A 23826-nucleotide genomic window follows, 5' to 3' on the forward strand; every position below is an offset into this window, starting at 1 on the left:
AAGCAGGGGGGAGTGGGAGAAGGAGAAGCAGGCTTCCTGCTGAGCAGGGAGCCCTATGCAGGGCTCGATCCCAGGACCCTGGGATCATGACCCAAGCCAAAGGCAGCCGCTTAATGACTGAGCCACCCAGGATCCCCATGGATGTTGAATTTTGTCCAATGTTTTTTCTGCATCTGTTGACGTGATCATATGATTTTTATTCTTCATTTTGTTAATGTAGTGTATCATGTTGATTGATATGTGAATACTGAACCACATCCTTGCATCCCAGGGATTAATCCCATTTGATCATGATGAATAATCCTTAATGTATTGTTGAATGCATTGTGCTACTATTTTGTTAAGGATTTTTGCATTTATGTTCATCAGAGATACTGGTCTGTAGTTTTCTCTCTTTTTTTTTTGTAATATCCTCGTCTGGTTTTAATGTCAGGGTAATGCTGACTTCATTGATTGTATTTGGAAGCTCTCTGTCCTTTTCTATTTTTTGGAATATTTTCAAAATGGGTGTTAATTTTTCTTTAAATGTTTGGTAAAATTTACCTGTGAACCATCTTGTCCTAGACTTTTTTTTGTTGGGAGTTTGATTACCAAATTAATTTTTTTTTTTTTTACTAATAATCTATCTTTAGATTTTCTGTTTCTTCCCCATTCAATTTTGGAATATTTTATGTTTTTAGGAATTTATACATTTCTTCTTGGTTGCCCAATTTGTTGGCATATAATTTTTCATAGTAGTCTCTTTGTATTTCTGTGGTATTGGTCATTACTTCTACTCTTTTGTTTCTGATTTTATTTATTTGGGTCCTCTCTTTTTTTCTTGATAAATTTGGCTAAGGGTTTATCAATTTTCTTTACCTTTAAAGAACCAAAGTCTTGCTTTCACTGATCTTTTCTATTGTTTTTTTTTAGTCTCCACTTCATTTATTTCTGTTTTGATCTTTATTGTTTCCTTTTTTCTACTCATCTTGGGCTTTGTTTGTTCTTTTTCTAGTTCCTTTAAGTGTAATGTTAGATTGTTTATTTGAGCCTTTTCTTTTTCTCTTGAGACCTGTATTACTATAAATTTCCATGTTAGAGCTGCTTTTGGTGAGTTCCAAAGATTTTGGACTGTTCTGTTTTCATTTTCATTCTTCTCCATTTATTTTTTAAATTGCTTCTTTGATTTCTTCATTGACCCATTGGTTGTTTAGTAGTATGTTGTTTAACCTTCACATGTTTTGGTTTTCTCCAGTTTTAAAAAATTTTTTGGGGATTGATTTTTAGTTTCATACCATTGCCATAAAAGATGCATGGCTTAGCATTAGATTCATATATGACATCCTCAGTATATAGCAGTTTATTTTAATTTGATTGTCATTTAATTTTGAACACATTATTTAAATATTTTCTAACTATGGCCTTTTCCTTTCCACTTAAAGAAATCCCTTTAACATTTCTTGTAACCTTACAAGTTAGTTCTTTTTTTTTTTTTTTCGCTCCTTCAGTAAACATGTTTCAATTCTTGAGGCTTGCTATTTCCACTCCTGTTATTATAACTCTTGCAAATCTGTTATGGTCCTCCCAATTTAAAGTACATAAAACACTCAAAATACTAACCAGATTTTTAAACTATAAATCCCTTGACCTTTCTTAAGACATGAAGCAGAATTTCTTTAAAAAAAAAAAAAAAGATACTTTTAGAGTCACTGTTGGAAAAAATGGACTCCAGATATGCCATTTTAAGTAAAATAATATCTCACCAAAACCAAAAGTAAAAACTATTCAGACATTCTCTTTGTAAAAAGGTCCCACTTTCTCACACAATAAATAATATAGTCTATGTATAGTTAAAATAATGTTACTTCATTCATTCAAAGGACATTTAATAAGTACTTATTTATTATGAAAGAGTGTGTCCTGGATTAAAAGATAATAAGTCTTTCTGCAAAAAAACCCTCCAAACTCAAAATCAACCAAACAAAAAAATACCCAAAACCAAAAACCAAAAACCAAAACAAAAACATATCTTGTAAGACTGATTTAATGGTAATGAACTCCTTTAACTTTTGTTTGTCTGGAAACTATCTCTCCTTCAATTCTGACTGATAATAAGTAGAGTATTATTGGTTTAAGTTTTTCTTTTCAGCTCTTGGAATACATCATGCCACTCTCTTCTGTCCTGCAAATTTCTGCTGAAAAATGAGTTGATAGCCTCATGGATTTTCTCTTGTACATAACTTTTTGCATCTTCCTGGCTGCTTTTAAAATTCTCTTTTAATATTTGACCCTTAACATTTCAATTATTATGTGTCATTGTATGAAATTCCTTGGGTTCATTTTGTTTGGAACTCTTTATGCTCCTGAACTTGGATGTCTATTCCTTTCCTTTGTTAGGGAAGTTTTCAGCTATTTATTCAAATAAATTTTCTGCCCCTTTCCCTTTCTCCTCCTTCTGAGACCCCTATCACCTATAATGTGAATGTTTATGTGCTTGATGTTGCCTAAAAAGTTAACCTATGCTCATTTTTTAAGTTCTTTTTTTTTTTTTACTTTGCTGCTCAGCATGAGTTCTTTGTATATTCTGTCTTCCAATTCACTGATTCATTCCTTTGCATCATCTAATCTACCATTTCCTCTAGTGTATTTTCTATTTCAGTTATTGTATTCTTCAACTCTGACTGGTTCTTTTTCTATTTACTATCTCTTTGTTGAGTTCTTCCACTCTTCTATCCAGTCCAGTGAGCATCTTTATAATCATTACTTTAAAGTCTTTATTAGGTGTATTGCTTATCTCTGTTTCACTTAGTTCTTTTTCTGAGATTTTTGTTTTGTTCTTTTGTTTGGAGCATATTCCTTTGTCTCTCCATTTTGCTTGACTTTCTGTGTTTGTTTTTATGAATTAGGTGGAATAGATACTTCTAAACTTGAAGAATGGTCTTATGTATAGTCATTCCCTGTGTGTACTGTGTGTATCTGGTGGACTTTTGCTGGCTGGCTGAGCTGTGGCTGACATGACTGGGGGTCATGGGGCACTCCATACTCTTTCTGCCCTGATGGGATGGCAAGAGCTGAAGTGTTCATGAGCCAGTGTGGTCCTGAGGTTCTATGAGGAAAATGCCCTGGCAGGACAGCTGAAGCTGAAGTGTTAGCAAGCCAGGGAGCTGAGGCTCTCCACAGAGTAGGCAGCCTGCCTGAACAGCTAAAGCCGAAGTAGGTGCAAGCCCAGGGATCTCGGGCCTGTTTGCACTCAGGACACCTTGACAGGATAGCTGAAGCTGAAGTGGATTGGGTGTAAACTAAGGTATTCTGGGGCCCTCCACACAGAGCATGTCCTGGCAGAGCTGCTGGAGCTGAGGCAGGGTATGAGCTGAAAGGCCTTGGGGCTCTCTGCTCAGCAGGTGCCCTGGCAGGATACCTAAAATTTTTCATGATTTCTGATAGCACATTTATAGTATTATTATTTCAACCGAAATCTTTGATACAATAGGAAATTTTCCTGCTATAAATTAGGAAGTATTGATACAACTTTAGTTTTATTTTTAGATTGCTACTTGGTTTCCCAAAGTCATTTACAAAATAAATCTCTTTTCATCATTGAATTTAAGGTTCCATCTTTTCTTTACTAAGTGAAAGAGAGGGCTTTTGTATAAAGGTTCTAGAATATATTTGAATGTTGTCAGGAATGATCCAGTAGAGAGGGAGTGAGTTGAAAATTCATGAGTAAAATCCCTGAGATGGTGAAAGATAATATGATTCACAACATTTTAGTAATAAATAATAAAAGTTAATATTTATTGAGGGTTTATTATATGCCAGGCAGTGTTCTAAATGCTTTACATGGATTAAATAATTTAATCTTCCAAATAAAGATATATTCCCCCCTTATAACATCACTTATTTAGGAAATACCAAAACTGGTTCACCATAGCTGGTTCTAACCAACTGAAGCTGGAAAAATGACAAAGAGCTCTGTGTGAGAGATGAACCATGAGAGACTATGGACTCTGAGAAACAAACTGAGGGCTTTAGAGGGGAGGGGATTGGGGGGATGGGTTAGCCCGGTGATGGGTATTAAGGAGGGCACGTACTGCATGGAGCACGGGGTGTTATACGAAAACAATGGATCATGGATCACTACCACAAAAACTAATGATGTATGGTGACTAACATAACATAATAAAATAAAATTAAAAAAAAAAAGGAACTCTATGTGAACTTGAATGGCAGAGCCCCATTAAAACTAACTGAAGATTTTTTCTTGGCCAATGAAAAATGGGACTAATATAGACCTATGGATTCATTCTTCCTTATCCAGAGGGCAAACTTTTTATCCTTAATTAGTTTACCACTGGGAAACCCAACTGTTCCTTTATTTATTTATATACCCCCTTCCCTGTGACCTTCTTCACAGATGCATGTGGCCTTGCCTGGCAAATAAATAAACTTAGAGCTTGTTTTATTGATCACAGTAATGGCCAATGGCTTTCCTTTACAAGCTCACAACAACCCAATGAAGTGGGTTCTAAAATTACCCCTATTTTATTCTTGAGGAAACTGAGGGCAACAGAGGCTAGAAAACTTATAGACAAGCTAAGATCACATTGCTGGTAAGCGGTGGAGCTGGGCTTTGAACCTAGTCTAACCTGCTCTTAATCACAATTCTATGTTGAAAAGGTAGGAAAGATATTAACAAACATGAATATACAGGTAGGTATAAATTGCATTGTAGGAAGAGAGTATGACTTCTATTTTCCTGTTGAAGTAGATTATGATGAATACAAGAAAACCAACCTGCTGAATTGTATGATTTTCTCTAGTAATGATGACATGCCTTCATGTGTGCAAAAGAAAAGTCCACCCATGTTGGGAAAGGGGCTCTGGAAAGCCTGTGGCTGATCTGAAGAAAAAAATAAATGGACAGAGAAAGAGCCACTAAAAGAGAACTAAAGGAGAGGGTAATAGGGCACTGAAGATCAAAAATCCATTTCACAACGTTCTCTGGAGCTGCTCCTGCATTAGAATGGATGTGAGCCTAAGCTGTCAGGGTTCAGGGTGGGGAGAGGAGTATGATTCTATTTGTTTACATTTAGTTTTGGCTGACAGGTCACTGTCCCTATATTCTCCCAGGAGGTAGTGCCCTCACTGCCAGATGACAGTGATATTTGGTTGCTCTAAATTATGATCACCCTTTACTTTGCTCTTGGGTAGTTTTGCTTTTGAGTCCTTCATTGCTGAACTTCAACCCACGCATCTTGGCCTTGTTTCTACTAGCTGGTCCTAGTGACCTCCTAACTGTGGGCTGAGAGAGCAGCAGGTGAAAAGCAGTCCCGTGACAGATATGAGAATATGGGTGAAATGAATAGAGGGTATTAAAAAATACATGCATGGGGAAAGTAGTGGAAACCTCAACTTTTTTATTTTTTTTAAATTTTATTTTATTTATTTATTTGAGAGAGAGAGAATGAGAGAGAGCACATGAGAGGGGGGAGGGTCAGAGGGAGAAGCAGACTCCCCACCGAGCAGGGACCCCGATGCAGGACTCGATCCAGGGACTCCAGGATCATGACCTGAGCCGAAGGCAGTCGCTTAACCAACTGAGCCACCCAGGTGCCCGGAAACCTCAACTTTTTAATTAATATTTAACAAAAGCTGATTACAGAGTAGATGTTGTGTTAGAAGATTGAATGACTCCTAAGCCATTCCTATAAAGGTGAGGAGCATGATTTCACCTTTCAGCTAATCTTTGAAGATACTGATTACTGGTCCTGGTGTGAACTAAGTACTTATTAAATGATTATTGAATGGATTAATAGAGGAAGGAGGGAATGCCTTGGTGTCTTTGCTTGTGCCATTCTCTTTATCTGGAATACTTTCTCTTTTTTTAATACAACTCATATATCCCACCCTTGTTTGAAGCCTCTCTGTCCTCCATGAATCTTTCTCTGACTAACTTCTGTCTAGTTAACGTCTCCTTTTCTAATGTCTGTAGTACAAATATTATCTATATTTTGCTTCCATTTCTCTTTCTCACTCTTACTCTTTCTCATACTATATAGATACACAAATATACTTTCCAACAATTGTGTACATTTCCTAAATGCAGAGACTACATCTTTTCCCTTTTCCCTAATGCCCAGTGTTATTGATATAATGCAAGGTACAAAGTATTGCCCTTGGAATACTTACCGATTTAACTTTTTGTTGTCTCAAAAGCAACACTGTCTACGTCCTTGCAAACAGGGAAAGGGAGGGAAAACTGAATGGGAAGAAATCAGAGAGGGAGAAAAACCATGAAAGACTCTAGACTCCAGGAAACAAACTGAGGGTTACAGAAGGGAAGGGGTGAGGGGATGGGGTAACTGGGTGATGGGTATTAAGAAGGGCACATGTGGTGATGAGCACTGGGTGTTATATGCGACTAATGAGTTGTTGAACACTACATCAAAAACTAATGATGTACTATGTTGGCTAACTGAACAATAAAAAAGAGAAAAAAAGAAAAAAATGTATAATTAATAAAAACCAAACCAAACAAACAAACAAAAAAAGCAACACTGTCAGAAAAAAGCTAAAGGCTTCTTGCCAACCCAGCCTGGATGCAGACTTGTAATGACTTTTTGCCTAATCCTCCAGCCCTGAAAATGTATGCACCCTTGATCTATAAGGCATGCTATGGCATGCTACTCTATTAAGCAGTGGAAATTGAAAGATACATTAAAGTATCTTTATTTGGAAGTATCATGAAACTATTGAGGTCTGTAGACACAACCTTCATGTGAATGTTAAGTGTAAATACTTATTATCAGTTGAGGTTCAAGTCCAATGTTACAGAGCCATGACGGTATCAACTCACTAATCTTTTTTGAACATACTCTATTTACTTTGTCAACTCTGAGTTTTAATCAGTGGTTTTCTTCTCTCTAGTGAATATTACAATGATTTTTCTTTATATGAGTCAGTCTAAAACTTCTGAGGTTTTTAAAGGCTAGAGGCAGTTTGTGAATGTTCAAATAGACAAAATTCCAAAGTACACATTTATTATTGACTAAGGTTAGCTTCCAAGACAAGCAGAAGTTAGTTCATACTAACATGAAAGTAGATTACATACTTGAATTAGAAGGACAGAGGAGCACCAGAGATTCTATGGGATGGATAATAGAAGACACTGTAACAGATAATCTAGACAGTTTCTCTTCAAAGCTTATCTGTTATTTTGTATTTTTATTACTGGCTGAGCCATAACCTGAAGATTTACACCAGAATTTTGTGGCTCCTCAAGGTTGGGGTCTCATTACCAAACTACATTTAAGGTTTAGCAGGAAGGCCTGAAGTTGAAAGAGTACTTTTTTGGCTATAAAATAATTTGATAAGCTTGTGGAAACTCAGTTTTGGACTAAATGACCTCTAATATCTCTTTCTGCTCTAAGATTCTTAATTTATTTTCATAGACCTAAATGCCCTTCCTGACCATTTTCACCTATTCAAGCCTTACTCCATTCAAATATGATATCTTTTGTGATTTGTCCTCCTGGAGTGGTCATCCATTCTTTTGAACTCTTCATAGATATTAGCTTGCAACTCTTATATTGCACTTAACCCTTTCTGGCTGGTGTCTTAGATATAGATGTATGTGATATCTTCCTTAATTAACTAAAAACTTAAAAGCCAGGAGAGTAACTCAGTCATATTTGTACTAATTGCAGCAGAGTATTGGACCTTACATATTTTTTTTAATGCTCACTGAATGCTTATTGAATATGAATAAGGTCCTACAATGTATTAATGTTAAGATACAAATTCATTCATTCATTCATTCATTTATTCAACCATTCATTAATAGAAGAGGTTATACTTAGGGAAAAAGAATAGACTATGGTGCAGAGAACTTGTGCTGGTAAGTAAAAAACTAGTTGAGAGTAGGTGGAGATGTTTGAATGGGTAAGAGCAAAACATCCTGTCTTCCTGCCTCTAGGTGTGTGGCTACTGTCTACACATAAACATGAACAATTATTTTATAACTTAAATCAGATAATGTCGCTCTCCTGTTTATTTTTTAAATTTAATTTATTATGTTATGTCACCATACAGTACATCGTTAGTTTTTGATGTAGTGTTCCATGATTCATTGTTTTCATATAACACCCAGTGCTCCATGCAATACGTGCCCTCTTTAATACCCATGACCAGGCTAACCCATCCCCCCACCCACCTCCCCTCTGAAACCCTCAGTTTGTTTCCTGGAGTCCATGGTCTCTCATGGCTCATCTCCCCCTCTGATATCCCCCCTTTCATTTTTCCCTTCCTTCTCCTAATGTCCTCCATGATATTCCTTACATTCCACAAATATGTGAAACCATATGATAATTGACTTTCTCTGCTTGACTTATTTCACTTAGCATAATCTCCTCCAGTTCCATCCATGTTGATGTAAAAGTCGGGTATTCATCCTTTCTGAAGGCTGAGTAATGTTCCATTGTATATATGGACCACATCTTCTTTATCCATTCATCTGTTGAAGGGCATCTCGGCTCTTTCCACAGTTTGGCTATTGCAAACATTGCTGCTATGAACATTGGGGTGCATGTGCCCCTTCTTTTTCCTACATCTGTGTCTTTGGGGTAAATACCCAGGAGTGCAATTGCTGGGTTATAGGGTAGCTCTATTTGTAACTTTTTGAGGCACCTCCACACTGTTTTCCAAAGTGGCTGTACCAACTTGCATTCCCACCAACAGTGTAAGAGGGTTCCCCTTTCTCTACAACCTCTCCAACATTTGTTGTTTCTTTCCCTGTCCATTTTTGCCATTCTAACTGGTGTACGGTGGTATCTCAATGTGGTTTTGATTTGCATTTCCCTGATGGCTAATGATGATGAACATTTTTTCATGTGTCTGTTAGCCATTTGTATGTCTTCTTTGGAGAAGTGTCTTTTCCTATCTTCTGCCCACTTTTTGACTTGATTATTTGTTTTTTGGGTGTTGAGTTTGAGAAGTTCTTTATAGATCTTGGATACCAGCCCTTTATCTGTAGTATCATTTGCAAATATCTTCTCCCATTCTATGGGTTACCCCTTTGTTTTGTTGACTGTTTCCTTTGCTGTGCAGAAGATTTTTATCTTGATGAAGTCCCAAAAATTCATTTTCACTTTTGTTTCACTTGCCTTTGGGGATATATCTTGAAAGAAGTTGCTGTGGCCAATATCGAAGAAGTTAACTGCCTATGTTCTCCTCTAGAATTTTGATGGATTCCTGTCTCACATTTAGGTCTTTCATCCATTTTGCGTTTATCTTTGTGTATGGTGTTAGAGAATGGTCGAGTTTCATTCTTCTGTATATAGCTGTCCAATTTTCCCAGCACTATTTATTGAAGAGACTGTCTTTTTTCCATTGCATATTTTTTCCTGCTTTGTTGAAGATTATTTGACCATAGAGTTGAGGGTCCATATCTGGGCTCTCTATTCTGTTCCATTGGTCTGTGTGTCTGTTTTTGTGCCAGTACCATGCTGTCTTGGTGACCACGGCTTTGTAATACATTCTCCTGTTTAAAAACCTTCAGGTACTTCCCATCATTGTGTTCTGGTAAAATTCAGACTCCTTACCCTGCCTACAAAGCCCTACAGGACCAGCCCATGCCAATTCTCCATTCTTGCCACCTACTGCCTTCTCCACTATTTTATACTTGCTATGTCCGCATTGAACATCTTTGGTTCATTGGACATATCAGTCTCACTTTCACCCTTATTGTTCTAGACCTTCCCTCTGCCTGCAATACTCTTTGTCTTGAGTTTATTTTGCTGGCTTCTTGTTATAACAGCAGATGCAAAGGGTCAGAGGTGGTAGCTTGCTTGACCTGCTTAAGAAAGAGCAAAATGACCACTGTGACTGGAGCAAGAGTAAGCATGGGAAGAAAGGAAAAATGAAGCCTGAGCAGTGGTCATAAGCAACATTGGGTGGGGCTTGTCAGAAATGATAAGGAGTTTGGATTTTGTTTTAGATCAGAAGAGAAGCCATAGAGATTTTGAGCAATCTGACATATTCATAATGAATTACTCTGACTTTGTGTGAGGAATGCAATACAGAGATTTTAGAGTGGAAGTAGGGATATCACGTAATTAGTCCAAATGAGAGATGAGGGTTTCTTGGGTGAAAGGGACAGTTTCCTAATATTAATTTCATCAGAGACTGTCCATAAAAATCCATTCTTCACCTTTTCTATACTGATGGTATTATAGTCAGGCATAGAGCTATCTCACTTCACCTTCTTTTCCAGGATCCCTTGCAGTTAAGTGTGGCCATGTGACTCAGTGGAATTGGAAAAAAAATGTGTGTCCCTTCCCGGCTGAGGTCTTCAGACAGTAAGCATGCCTTCTATAGGCTCTTTTTGTCTTTCCCACAAAACAGTTTTGAGCCCGCAGATGAGGGCAAAGTACTAGGAGATGGTAAAGAAATAAATTGCAAGGAACTGGGTTTCTGAATGACCACATGAAACAAAGTTGCCTGCCAACCTGTTATGCTGACTCTAGACTATAATGTGAGAAATAAACCCCTGAATTATTACTGGGTCTTCGTTGGGTCTCTAGCTTTTACCCCTGCTAATACATTTATTAAGTTACTTAACCTCTTTGAGTCTCATTTACCTCATCTTTAAAGTGGGAATAATTTTTTTTCAAATTTTAAATTCTAGTTAACATATAGTATAATATTGGTTTCAGGAATAGAATTTAGTGATTCATCACTTACATATAACACCCAGTGCCCAACACAAGTACCCTCCTTAATATCCATCACCCATTTAGCCCATCCCCTGCTCACCTCCCCTCCAGCAACCCTCAGTTATTCTCTATAGTTAAGAATCTCTTAACTGTTTGCCTCCCTCTCTTTTTCCCTCTTCCCCTATGTTCATCTGTTTTGTTTCTTAAATTTCACATATGAGTTAAATCATATGGTATTTTCTCTGGCTGATTTATTTTACTTAGCATAATACACTGTAGCTCCATGCACATTGTTGCAAGTGGCAAATGGCAAAATTTCATTCTCTTTGATGGCTGTAATATTCATACACACACACACACACACACACACACACTACATCTTCTTTATCCATTCTTCAGTTGATGAACATTTGGGCTCTCTCCATAGTTTGGCTATTGTTGATAATGCTGCTATATACATTGGAGTGCATGTACCCCTTTGAATCTGTATTTTTGTATCTTTTGGGTAAATACCTAGTAGTGCAATTGCTTGGTAATAGGGTAGTTCTATTTTTAACTGTTTGAGGAACCTCCATACTGTTCTCCAGGCTGGCTACACCAGTTTGCATTCCCATCAACAGTGTAAGAGTGTTCCCCTTTCTCCACATCCTCACCAATACCTGTTGTTACCTGTGTTGTTAATTTTAACCATTTTGACAGGTGTGAGGTGGTATTTCATCGTGGTTTTGATTTGTATTTCCCTGATGATGCGTGATATCGAGCATCTTTTCATATGTCTATTGACCATCTGGGTGTCTTCTTTGGAAAAATGTCTATTTATGCCTTCTGCCCATTTCTTAACTGGATTATTTGTTTTTTGGGTGTTGAGTTTGATAAGCTCTTTATAGATTTTGTATACTAACCCTTTATCAGATATGTCATTTGCAGATATCTTCTCCCATTCCATAAGCTGCCTCTTAGTTTGTGCAGAAGTCTTTTATCTTGATGAAATCCCAATAGCTCATTTTTGCTTTTGTTTCTCTTGCCTTTGGAGATGTGTCTAGCAAGAGTTGCTGCCACCAAGGTCAAAGAGGTTGCTGCTTGTATTCTCCTCTAGGACTTTGATGGTTTCCTGTTTCACATTTAGGTCTTTCGTTCATTTTGAATTTATTTTTGTGTATGATGTAAGAAAGTGGTCCAGTTTCATTCTTCTACATGTGGCTGTCTAGTTTTCCCAACACCTTTTGTTGAAGAGACTCTTTTTTCCCATTGGATATTCTTTCCTGCTTTGTCAAAGATTTGTTGACCATATAGTTGTGGGTCCATGTAAAGTAGGAATAATATTGATACATCCCTTGTAAGACTGTGGTGATAAATACATGAGATAATCCAAGTAAAGTACTTATGCAATATCTTTCTCATGGTAATCTTTTGATAAATGTTTTCTATGAGAACTAATAATGAAGATAATTCCACCTTTGGTTTGGATGATGGGTATCTGGCTAGCAAAGCAGATGGGGTTGGTGAACTAGTGGAAAGACCTATTGAAACAAACTTGCCATGAGTCATATAGCATCTGTTAATTAAATGCCTTAATGCTTTCCTTTGGAAGGAAGACAAGTATAGAATTCTTGATATTCATAAGTGCTAGAAAAAAAAGGGAGGAATAATGGGTCAAGTTAATCATATTCAATGAAACGATTTTCCTGTGAATACTGATGCTAAAAAAAAAAAAAAAAAAAAAAAGAATAACCCTGCATGAGAGACTTCCATTTTGGGCAATATGGTCATTTACATTCTACAAAGACCCCTACTGTAAAACAATTAGATCCTGCATTAGACTTAAGTTTTATTGCATTTCTGGCCTTAGAAGATAAGGAAAATGTCCAGGCCCACAAACCCAACCCAAATAAATAAATTTGAGAGAAGTGAATTATGAGCAGACACACAAAGTGAGGCTGCATTAAATGCTAACATCAGCACTGAAACTAGACCAAATCTTGGGTTTGCATAGAATGGGGCAGATAAACTTAAGACTCCTGGATTAAGCAGGAGATCCTAAAGGGAGTCAAATTTGTCCCAGGTTAATAGTGTCGTTGGACCACTGGATGAAACAAATGGAAATCATCTCTGGAAGAAAGCATGCCTCATTTAATGGCCTAGGATTTCTAGGTATAAAGATCAACCTAATATGAGCCAATGAATGAAGGCCAAAAAATAGACAAGAAAACATACTTTTATGAATGAAGAAAGAAACTGCAAAGACATCAGATACTATAATTATCATATTCAAAACAAAACTGTATAAAGTTTTTTAAAAAAGCTTTATGGAGATATAATTAACATACTGTACAACTTAGCCACTTAATCCATTTAAAGTGTGAAATGTAATGATTTTTAGTATATTCACAGATACATACAAACATCACCAGAGTCAATTTTAAAATATTTTCATCGCCTTAAAAAGAAACTCTGTACCCTTTAGCTATCATCCCCATCTCCCATTTCCCTCTCCCCCAGCTCTAGCAATCACTAATCTACTTTCTATTTTTGTAGATTTCCCTATTCTGGACTTTAATATGAATGAAATCATATAGTATGTAGTTGTGTGTGTGTGTGTGTGTGTGTGTGTGTGAGACTGCCTTCTTTCACACAGCATGTTTTCAAGATTCATCTATGTTGTAGCATGTATTAACACTTTATTCCTTTTTATGGCTGAATAATATTCCATACATTTCATTATATGAATATACCATATTTTGTTTATCCATTTGCCCATTGATAGACTTTCGAGTTGTTTCCATCTTTTGGCTATTGTAAATAGTGCTGCTATAAACAGTCATTTATAAATTTCAGTGTGGATGTAAGTTTTCATTTTTCTTGGTATTTACCTAGAGGTAGAATTGCTGGGTCATATGGTAAATCTATGTTTAATCATTTGAGGAACTGCTAGGCTGTTTACCAAAGTGGCTGCACTATTTTACATTCCCACCAGCAGGTGTATGAAGGTACTGATTTCTTCACATCCTTGCCAACACTTATTATCTGATTGATTCTAGCCATCTTATGGGATGAAGTGGTGCTTCATTATGGTTTTGATTTGCATGTCCCAAATGCTGTCAAGAATCTCTTCATGGACTTATTTGTCATCTGCATATTTTTTTGAGAAATGCTTATTTAGATCTATTATGGACCAAATGTGTGTCCCTGCCTAGTTTCATATGTTAGAGCCCTAACCCTCATTGTAATGGTATTTGGAGCCAAGGCCTTTGGGAGGTAACTAGGTTTAGATAAGGTCATGGGGCGTGGGCGGGTGGGATCCTATGATGGGATTAGTGTTCTTATTAAAAGAGGAAGAAAGCCTAGCTTTCTCTTTCTCTCTGTGAGGACAAAGTGAGAAGGCTGCTGTCTGCAGGCTAAGGAAGAGGGCCTACATCAGGAACTCAATCTGGTATCACCTTGATCTTGGACTTTCCAGCCTCCAGAAATGTGAGAAATAAATATCTGTTGTTTAAACTACACAGTCCATGATATTTTTTTATGGCGGCTTGAGATGACTAATACAAGATCTTTTGTCCATTTTTAATTGGGATATTTATCTTTTTATTATTGAGTTGTAAGAGTTCTTTATGTATTCCAGACACATATCCCTTTTGAGATATATGAATGCCAATATTTTCTCCCATCCTATGGGTTGTCTTTTACTTTCTTGATGCTGTCCTTTGAAGCACAAAAATTTCTAATTTTGATGAAGTCCAACATACGTATTTCTTTGATTGCTTGTGCTTTTGATATCAAATTTAAGAATCCTTTGGCAAGTCCAAAGTCATGAAGATTTACCTTTATGTTTTCTTCTAAGGGTTTTAGTTTTTGTTCCTTTTTAAGTTGAAGTATAGTTGACATACAATGTTATATTAGTTTCAGGTATACAACGTAGTGATTCAACAGTTCTATTTTTATGCTATGCTCACTACAGTAAGTGTAGTTACCATCTGTCACTGTACATTATTATCAAATACATTCCCTATGCTCTACTTTTAATTCTGTAACTTATTTATTTTATAACTGGAAACTTGTACCTCTTAATCCTCTTTACCTGTTTCAACCATACCCCCAACCTCCTCCCCTCTGTCAACCACCAGTTTGCTATCTGTATTTTTGGTTTCTTGTGTGTCCATTTGTGTTGTTTTTTAGGTTCCACATATAAGGGAAATCATATAGTATTTGTTTTTCACCACTGGACTTATTTCACTTAGCATAATGCCCTCTAGGTTCATCCATGTTATTGCAAATGTCAAGTTCTCATTCATTTTTTATAGCTGAGAGATATTCAAACACTAATTTGAAAACAGATACCCAATCTTATATTGCAGCATTTTTAACAACAGCTAAGTAATAGAAGCAACCTAAGTCCATTAATAGATAATGAATAAAGAAAATGCAGTACACACACACACACACACATACATTCTTATTTTTAAAAAACTTTGACTGCAGTTGATACAAAATGTTACTTTAGTTTCAGATGTAAACATAGTGATTTGACAAGTTTATATGTTATGTTCACCGGAAGTTTAGCTACCATCTGTTATCAGACAATGCTATTTCAATACCATTGAGTGTATTCCTTATACTGTAACTTTTATTCCTGTGACTTATTTATTCCATGACTGGAAGCCTGTATTTCCAACCCCCTTTATCAGATGTGGGTCTCAATCTTATTACCCTGAGATCATGACCTGAGCTGAAACTAAGAGTTGGATGCTTAACTGACTGCACCTCATATAGTATTTCTATCTTTAATTTTTTGAGGACCTCCATACTGTTTTCCACAGTGGAAATACACCAGTTTGCATTCTCATCAACAGTGCACAAGGGTGCCATTTTCTTCACATCCTTACCAACACTTGTTATTTCTTGTCTTTTTGATTCTAGCCATTCTGACAGGTATAAGTTTATATCTCATTTTGGTTTTGATTTGTGTTTCCCTGATGCTTAATTATGTTGATGTATGTTTTTATGTGTCGGCCATCTGTATGTCTTCTTTGGAAAAATGTCTATTCAGGTCCTCCGCCCATTTGTTTAATTGGATTATTTGTGGGGTTTATCTGTGAGATATATAGATTCTTTATATGTTTTGGTTATTCCTTATTGGATATGTAATTTGCAAATATATTCTCCCATTCAGTAGATTGCCTTTTAATTTTTTTTTAAAGATTTTATTTATTTATTTAACAGAGAGAAAAGACAGCGAGAGAGGGAACACAAGCTGGGGGAGTGGGAGTGGGAGAAGAAGGCTTCCTGCTGAGCAGGGAGCCTGATGCGGGACTCGACCTCAGGACCCTGGGATCATGACCTGAGCTGAAGGAAGATGCTTAATGACTGAGCCACCCAGGCACCCCAGCCTTTGAATTTTGTTGATTTTCCTTTACTGTGCAAAAGCTTTTTATTTTAATGTAGTCCCAATATCTATTTTTGCTTTTGTTTCCCTTGCTTTAGGAGACATATCTAGAAAAATGTGGCTATAGCTGATGTGAAGGAGATTGCTGCCTGTGTTATTTTCTAGGAGTTTTATGGTTTCAGGTCTCACATTTAGGTCATTAATCCATTTGGAGTTTATTTTTATGTAGGATGTAAGGAAGTGGTCCAGTTCCTTTCTTTTGCATGTAGCTATCCAGTTTTCACAGCACCATTTATTTGAAGAAAGATTCATGCTTTTCCCCATTGTATAATCTTGCTTCCTTTGTCATAGATTGACCATATAGGTGTGGGTGACAGTACTACACTGTTTGATTACTATAGCTTTGTAGTATATCTTAAAATCTGGAATTGTGATACTGCCAGGTTTGTTCTTTCTCAAGATTGCTTTGACTACTCAGGGTCTTTTGTGGTTCCATACAAATTTTAGTAATATTTGTTCTAGTTCTGTGAAAAATGCTGTTGGTATTTTGATAGGGACTGCATTGAATATGTAGATTGCTTTGGGTAGTATGAACATTTTAACAATATTCTTTTACTCCATGAGCATGGTATATCCTTTTGTTTGTGTCACTTCAATTTCTTTCGTCAATGTTTTATAGTTCTCAGAGTAGAAGTCTTTCACTTCCTTAGTTAAATTTATTCCTGGGTATCTTATTGGTTTTGATGCAATTGTAAATGGAATTGTTTTCTTAATTTCTCTTTCTGCTATTTTGTTATTAGTGTATAAAAGCACCACCAATTTCTGTGAATTAATTTTGTGTCCTGCAACTTGACAGAATTCATCTATTGCTTTGAATAGTTCTTTGATGGAATCTTTAGGATTTTCTATGTATAGTATTATGTCCTCTACAAAGAGTGACAGTTTTACTTCTTCCTTACCAATCTTTATCCCTTCTATTTCTTCTTCTTGTCTGATTGAAATGGCTAGGACTCCCAGTACTATTGGAAGTTGGAGAAAGTGATGAGAATGTATATCCTTGTCTTGTTCCTGATCTTAAAGGAAATGCTTTCAATTTTTCACCTTTGAGTATGATGTTAGCTGTGGATTTGTCATAAATAGCCTTTATTATGTGTTGAGGTAGGTTTCCTCTAAACCCACTTTGTTGAGAGTTTTTATCATGAATGAATGTTGAATTTTGTCAAATGCTTTTTCTGCAACTATTGAGATGATCATATAATTTTATACTTGGTTTTCTTGATTTATGTTTCACACTGATTTGTCTGTGAATATTGAACTATCCTTGAGTCTCTGGAATAAATCCCACTTCATTGCATGTATAATCCTTTTAATGTATTGCTGAATGCAGTTTGGTAATATTATGTTAAGGATTTTTACATTTATGTTCATCATGGATATTGGCCTATAGTTTTCTTTCTTCTTTTTTTTTTTTTTTTTTGTATCTTTGTCTGGTTTTGATATTAGGGTAATGCTGGCGTCATAGAATGTAGTTGGAAACTTTCCGTCCCTCTTTTTTCCTCCAAATTTTAATTTAAATTCTAGCTAGTTAACATACAGTATAATATTAGTTTCAGGTGTAGAATTTAGTGATTCATCACTTACATGCAATACCCAGGGCCCACAACAGTGCCCTCCTTAGTACCCATCCCTTCCATTTTTTGGAATAGTTTGACAAGTATAGTTGTTAAATCTTTTAAAAATATTTGGTAGAAGACTTTTGTGAGTCCATCTGGTCCTGGCATTTTATTTATTTTTTTGGTAGTTTTTTGATTACTGATTTAATTTAGTTACTAAAAATAAGTCTTCAGATTTGCTATTTTTTTGTAATTCAGTTTTAGAAAATTATAGGTTTCTGGAAATTTATCCATTTCTTCTATGTTTTCCAATTTGTTGATATAGAATTTTTCACAATATCCTCTTATAATCTTTTGTGTCTTTGTAGTGTCAGTCATTATTTCTCCCTGTTCATTTTTTATAGTACTTATTTGTGTCCTCTTTGTTTTTTCTTGATGAATCTGACCAAAGGTTTATCAATTTGTTTAGCTTTTCAGAGAATCAGATCCTGGTTTCATCGATCTTCTCTATTGAATTTTTAGTGTCTGTCATTTGTTTCTCCTCTAATCTTCATTATTCTGTCCTTTTACTCACCCTGGACTTTGTTTCTCTTTTTCTAGTTACTTTAAGTGTGAAGTTAGATAGTTTATTTGAGCCTTTTCTTGTTTTTTGAGTTAGACCAATATCACTATAAATTTCCCTGTCAGAACTACTTTTGCCATATCCAAAAGATTTTGGACCACTGTATTTCATTTTCATTTGTCTCCATGTATTCTTTAATTTCTTATTGATTTCTTTGTTGACCCATTGGTTGGTTAGTAGTATGTTGTTTAGCCTCCATGTGTTTGTGTGTTTTCCAATTTTTTTCTTGTTACAGATTTCTAGTTTCATTTTCATTCATATCATTCAACCATTGTGGTTGGTAAAGATGCATGATACTATTTTAATCCTCTTCAACATATTGAGACTTTTTTTTGCAGCCTAATGTGATCTATCCTGGAGAATTTTCCATGTGTACTTGAAAAGAATGTGTATTCTGTTTTTGAATGAACTATTCTGTATGTATCTGTTAAGTCCATCTGGTCTGTCCTGTTGTTCAAAGACACTGTTTCCTTATTGATTATCTGCCTAGATAATCTATCCATTGATGTAAATGGGGTGTTAAAGTCCCCTACTATTATTGTTTTACTGTCAGTTTCTCCCTTTATGTCTCTTAATATTTGCTTTATGTATTTAGGTGCTCCCATGTTGTGTGCATAGATATTTACAATTATTACAATTATAATATTTACAAACTTCTTTTCACATTGATCCCTTTATCATTATGTATTGCCCTTCTTTGTCTCTTGTTACAGTTTTTGTTTTAAAGTATATCTTGTCTGATATATATATATATTGCTACTATGGATTTTCTTTTTCTTTTTACTTCCATTTGCATGGAATACTTTTTCTTTGCTTTCACTTTCAGTCTATATTTGTCTTTAAATCTGAAGTGAGTCTCTTGTTGGCAGCATGTTGATGGGTCTTTATTTTTAATCTCTTCTGCCACTCTATGTCTTTTGATGGAGCATTTAGACCACTTGTGTTTAAAGTAATTATTGATAGGTATGTACTTATTGCCGTTTTGTTAGTTGTTTTCTGGTTATTTTGTAGTGCTTTTCTGTTTCTTTCTTCCTTTCTTGCTCTGTTTCTTTGTGATTGATTACTTTCTGTAGTGTTAGTTTTGGTTTTCTTTTTCTATATTATTTGCATATCTATTATAGGTCTTGGGTTTGTGGTTGCCCTGAGATTTATATATAACCTCCTTTATGGGAATGGGAGAAGATATTTGCAAATGACATATCTGATAAAGGGCTGGTATCCAAGATCTATAAGGAACTTATCAAACTCAACACCCAAAAAAACAAATAATCCAGTTAAGAAATAGGGCAGAAGGCATGAATAGACATTTTTCCAAAGAAGACATCCAGATGGGCCACATGAAAAGATGCTCAATATCACATATCATTAGAGAAATACAAATCAAAACCACGATGAGATACTACCTCACACCTGTCAAAATGGCTAAAATTAACAACACAGGTAATAACATGTTGTTGAGGATTCAGAGAAAAGGGAAACCTCTTACACTGTTGGTGGGAATGCAAGCTGGTACAGACACTTTGGAAAACAGTATGGAGGTTCCTCAAGAAGTTAAAAATAGAGCTACCCTATGACCCAGCAATTGCACTACTGGGTATTTACCCCAAAGATACAGATGTAGGAAAAAGAAGGGGCACATGCACCCTAATGTTCATAGCAGCAATGTCCACAATAGCCAAACTGTGGAAGGGGTAAAGATGTCCGTCAGATGAATGGATAAAGAAGATGTGGTTCAGGGCGCCTGGGTGGCTCAGTTGGTTGAGCGACTGCCTTCGGCTCAGGTCATGATCCTGGAGTCCCGGGATCGAGTCCCGCATTGGGCTCCCTGCTCAGCGGGGGTCTGCTTCTCCCTCTGACCCTCTTCCCTCTTGTGCTTTCTGTCTCTCATTCTCTCTCTCTCAAATAAATAAATAAAATCTTTAAAAAAAAAAAAAAGATGTGGTCCATATATACAATGTAATATTACTCAGCCATCAGAAAGGATGAATACCCACCATGTGCATTGACATGGATGGAACCGGAAGGTATTATGCTAAGTGAAATAAGTCAAGCAGAGAATGACAATTATTGTATGGTTTCACTCATAGGTGGAACATAAGAAATACAGGGAGGACCATAGAGGAAGGGAGGGAAATCCGAAGGGGGAGAAATCAGAGAGGGAGACAAACCACGAGAGACTCTTGACTCTGGGAAACAAACTGAGCGTCACGGAAGGAGAGGTGGGTGGAGGGATCGGGTAACTGCATTATGGGCATTAAGGAGGGCACATGATGTGATGAGCACTGGGTGTTATACACAACTAGTGAGTCATTGAACACTACATCAAAAACTAATGATGTACTCTATGTTGGGTAATTGAATTCAAATTTAAAAATATATAAAAAATAAAATTCTTTTTATCTTTAATCTTCAATATTTTAATTATTATGTGTCATGGTGTGAACTTCCTTTGGTTTTTCTTGCTTGGAACTTTGTGCCTCCTCAACTTGGATATCTAATTCCTTCCATAGGTTAGGGAGGTTTTCAGCTTATTTCCTCAAATAAGTTTTCTTCCCCTCTCTCTCTCTCTCTCTCTTATCCTTTGAGATCCTGATAATCCAAATGTTTTTGGGCTTGATGTTGTCCAAGAGATCCCTTAATCTATCTTCATTTATTAAAATTCTTTTTATTTTTGCTGTTCAGCTTGAGTACTTTCCATAATCCTGTCTTCCAAATTGGTGATCTGTTCTTCTGCATCTTTTAATCCCTGTAATGTTTTTATTTTAATTATTGTATTCTTCAACTCTGATTTGTTCTTTTTAATATTTTCTTTTTCTTTCTTTCATTCATTCATTCATTTAAATTCAATTAGCCAACATATAGTACATCATTAACTTGAGATGTAAAGTTCAATAATTCATCAGTTGCATATAACACTCAGTGCTCATTACATCATGTGCCCTCCTTAGTGCCCATCACTCAATTGCCCCATTCCCCCACCCATCCCCCTTCCAGCAACCCTCAGTTTGTTTCCCATAGTTTAGAGTCAAGTCAATCAGAGAAAGATAATTATCATATGGTTTCACTCATATGTGGAATATAAGAAACAGCTCAGAGGATCATAGGGGAAGGAAGGGAAAACTGAATGGAAAGTCATCAGAGAGGGAGAAAAACCATGAGAGACTCTTAGTCCTTTCTAATATTTTCTATTTCTTTGTTGAAGGCCTCTCTCATTTTTTTTCACTCTTCTCTCCAGTCTGATGAACATGTTTATGATCATTACTTTAAACTATTTATCAGGCATATTGTTTGTCCTCATTTCTTCTTTTTCTGGAGGTTTTGTCTTGTTCTTTCTTTTGGAGCATATTCTTCTGTCACCCCATTTTGTTTGATTTTCTGTGTTTTTTTTTTTTTTTTTTTTTTTATGAATTAGATGGAACAGCTGCTTCCCCTAAACTTGAAAAATGGTCTTGTGTATGTTCATCCCCTGTGTAGACTGTGTGTTTGGTGGCCTTTGCTGGTTGGGTGGAGCTGTAGTTGGTTTGGGTTGGGGGTCACAGGGCACTCTGTGCTGGCACTGCCCTGGTGGGATGGCTGGAGCTGAATGGGCATAAGTTAGGCTGTCTTGGGGCTCTTCATACAGAGGGTTCCCTGGCAGTACAGCTGAAGCTGCAGTGGGCACAAGCTGAGGGGTCGCAGTGTGATCTGTGCAGTGGGCACACTGGTGGGATAGAGCTGAAGTGGACACAGGCTAGTGTTATTCCTGTGCTCTTTGCATAGAGAGCATATGACAGGACAGCTAAAGCTGAAGTTGGTGAGGCCGGTGGGGCCCTGAGGTGCTATGTACAGAAAGCATCCTGGTAGGACAGGTGAAGTTGAAGTAAGTATGAGCTGGGGGTTCCCAGGGCTCCCTGCATAGAGGGTGCCCTGGTAGGACATCTGAAGCTGAAGTGGATATATACTTGGATGTTCCAAGCCTCTCTGCACAGTAGGTACCCTGGTAAAGTTGCTAGAGCTGAGGTGACGTGTCAGCCAGGCGGTCCAGGGGCTCTCCATGAAGTGGGCAGCTAAAGTTGAAGTGGGCACAGGCAAGGAGGGTCTCAAGAATATGCAGAGAGGACACCCTAACAGGACAGCTGAAGCCAAAGTGGGTGTCCTGGGGTACTCAGTACCAGGGGTCCCTGGTGGGGCAACAGGAGCTGAGGCCAGCACAGCCTGGGAGAATCCCAGGGTGTTTCATGCAATGGGGGCCCTCGCATAAAAACTAAAGCTTAAGAGGTAGAAGGGGTCCTGGGACTCTATGTGTAGAAGGCATCTTGACAGGACAGCTAAAGATGAGGTGGGTACAAGATGGGGAGTCTTGGAGCTCTTCACACAGAGGGCACCCTGGCAGAACAGCTAAAGCCAAAGTGAGTGCAGGACAGGGGATGCAAGTCAGGGTGTCTTTGGCTTCCCTGGGGTGCTGAGAACAGGGGGTGCCCCGTTAGGGTGACTGGAGCCAAGGCCCTTGCTGGCCAGTGTGTCCTGGGGGTATTTGCTCAGAAGGTGTCTTGGCCAAGTGGCCACAACTGAAGCAGATTGGGCCAGAATTTCCTGGGGTGCTCCATGCCAGGGACACTGGTGAGGTGGCTAGAGCTGAAGCAGGTGCCAGCCAGGAGAACCTGGAGCATTCTGTGCCAGGGGTGCCCTAGCAATCTGTATGAAGCCAGAGTGGTGCAGGCCTGGAGTGTTCCAGGGTTCTCTGCATCTGTGTCATCTTTGCGTGACAGCTGGAGCTGTAGTGAGCACTGACCAGGGGTGTCCTGTTGTGTACCAGGAGCTACTTGGGTGGGATGGTTGGAGTTGGTGTGGTGTGAGGTGGCAAGCCAGTTAGGGCACCTGGACAGTATGCCCATTCATGTTATCAAGGCGGAGAGGAAGTGTAAACTGTGACAAGTTCCAATGGCTTCATTTGGCAGAGTTCTAGGGTTGCTATTTTATATACTAGTTGCTATTTTAAACCATAGCTATTTTTCTGTGTCCCAGAGCATCTGGGGCTGGTGTGGACTAGGGACCCAGTGTTCCTGATGTGGCAGGCTGGCTATGACATCCAGACAGTGGTCCCATCTGCACCCTAGAGGTGGACAGGGAGTGTAAACCATAGCATTCAACATCCCCTCTAACACAGAGAAAGTTCTAGCAGCTCCCCTGCAGTTTGTCAGGGTTCTAAGGCTGAATCTTTTATGTAATAGTTTATCTTTGAAACTGTGGCTATTTGTTTTCCATGAAATGATGAATCTACTCTTGGTCCCTCTGTACTCTCCCTTCCCTCTACAGTTTGCAGCATTGAGGTAGGGGTTCCCTTTGCTACTGTACTTTCCTCTCTCTTGCCATTCCCTCTGTCTTTTATTGTACAGAAGCTCTTCAGTTAGCCCTCAGTTCGTTCGTTCTTTCTTTCTTTCTTCCTTTCTTCCTTTCTTCCTTTCTTCCTTCCTTCCTTCCTTCCTTCCTTCCTTCCTTCCTTCCTTCCTTCCTTCCTTCCTTCCTTCCTTCCTTCCTTCC

At 37.4% G+C, this 23826-nt stretch overlaps 1 pseudogene; it reads right to left on the bottom strand.

Annotated features, from left to right (window-relative positions):
* Positions 1-23331: 23331 nt before the first annotated feature.
* The window catches only part of LOC118000931, a 1959-nt pseudogene continuing 1464 nt past the window's right edge, over positions 23332-23826 (bottom strand).

This window comes from Mirounga leonina, unplaced genomic scaffold (genome assembly GCF_011800145.1).
Source record: "Mirounga leonina isolate KUSES-001 unplaced genomic scaffold, KU_Mleo_1.0 Mir_53, whole genome shotgun sequence".
NCBI classification, from domain to species: Eukaryota; Metazoa; Chordata; class Mammalia; order Carnivora; family Phocidae; genus Mirounga; species Mirounga leonina.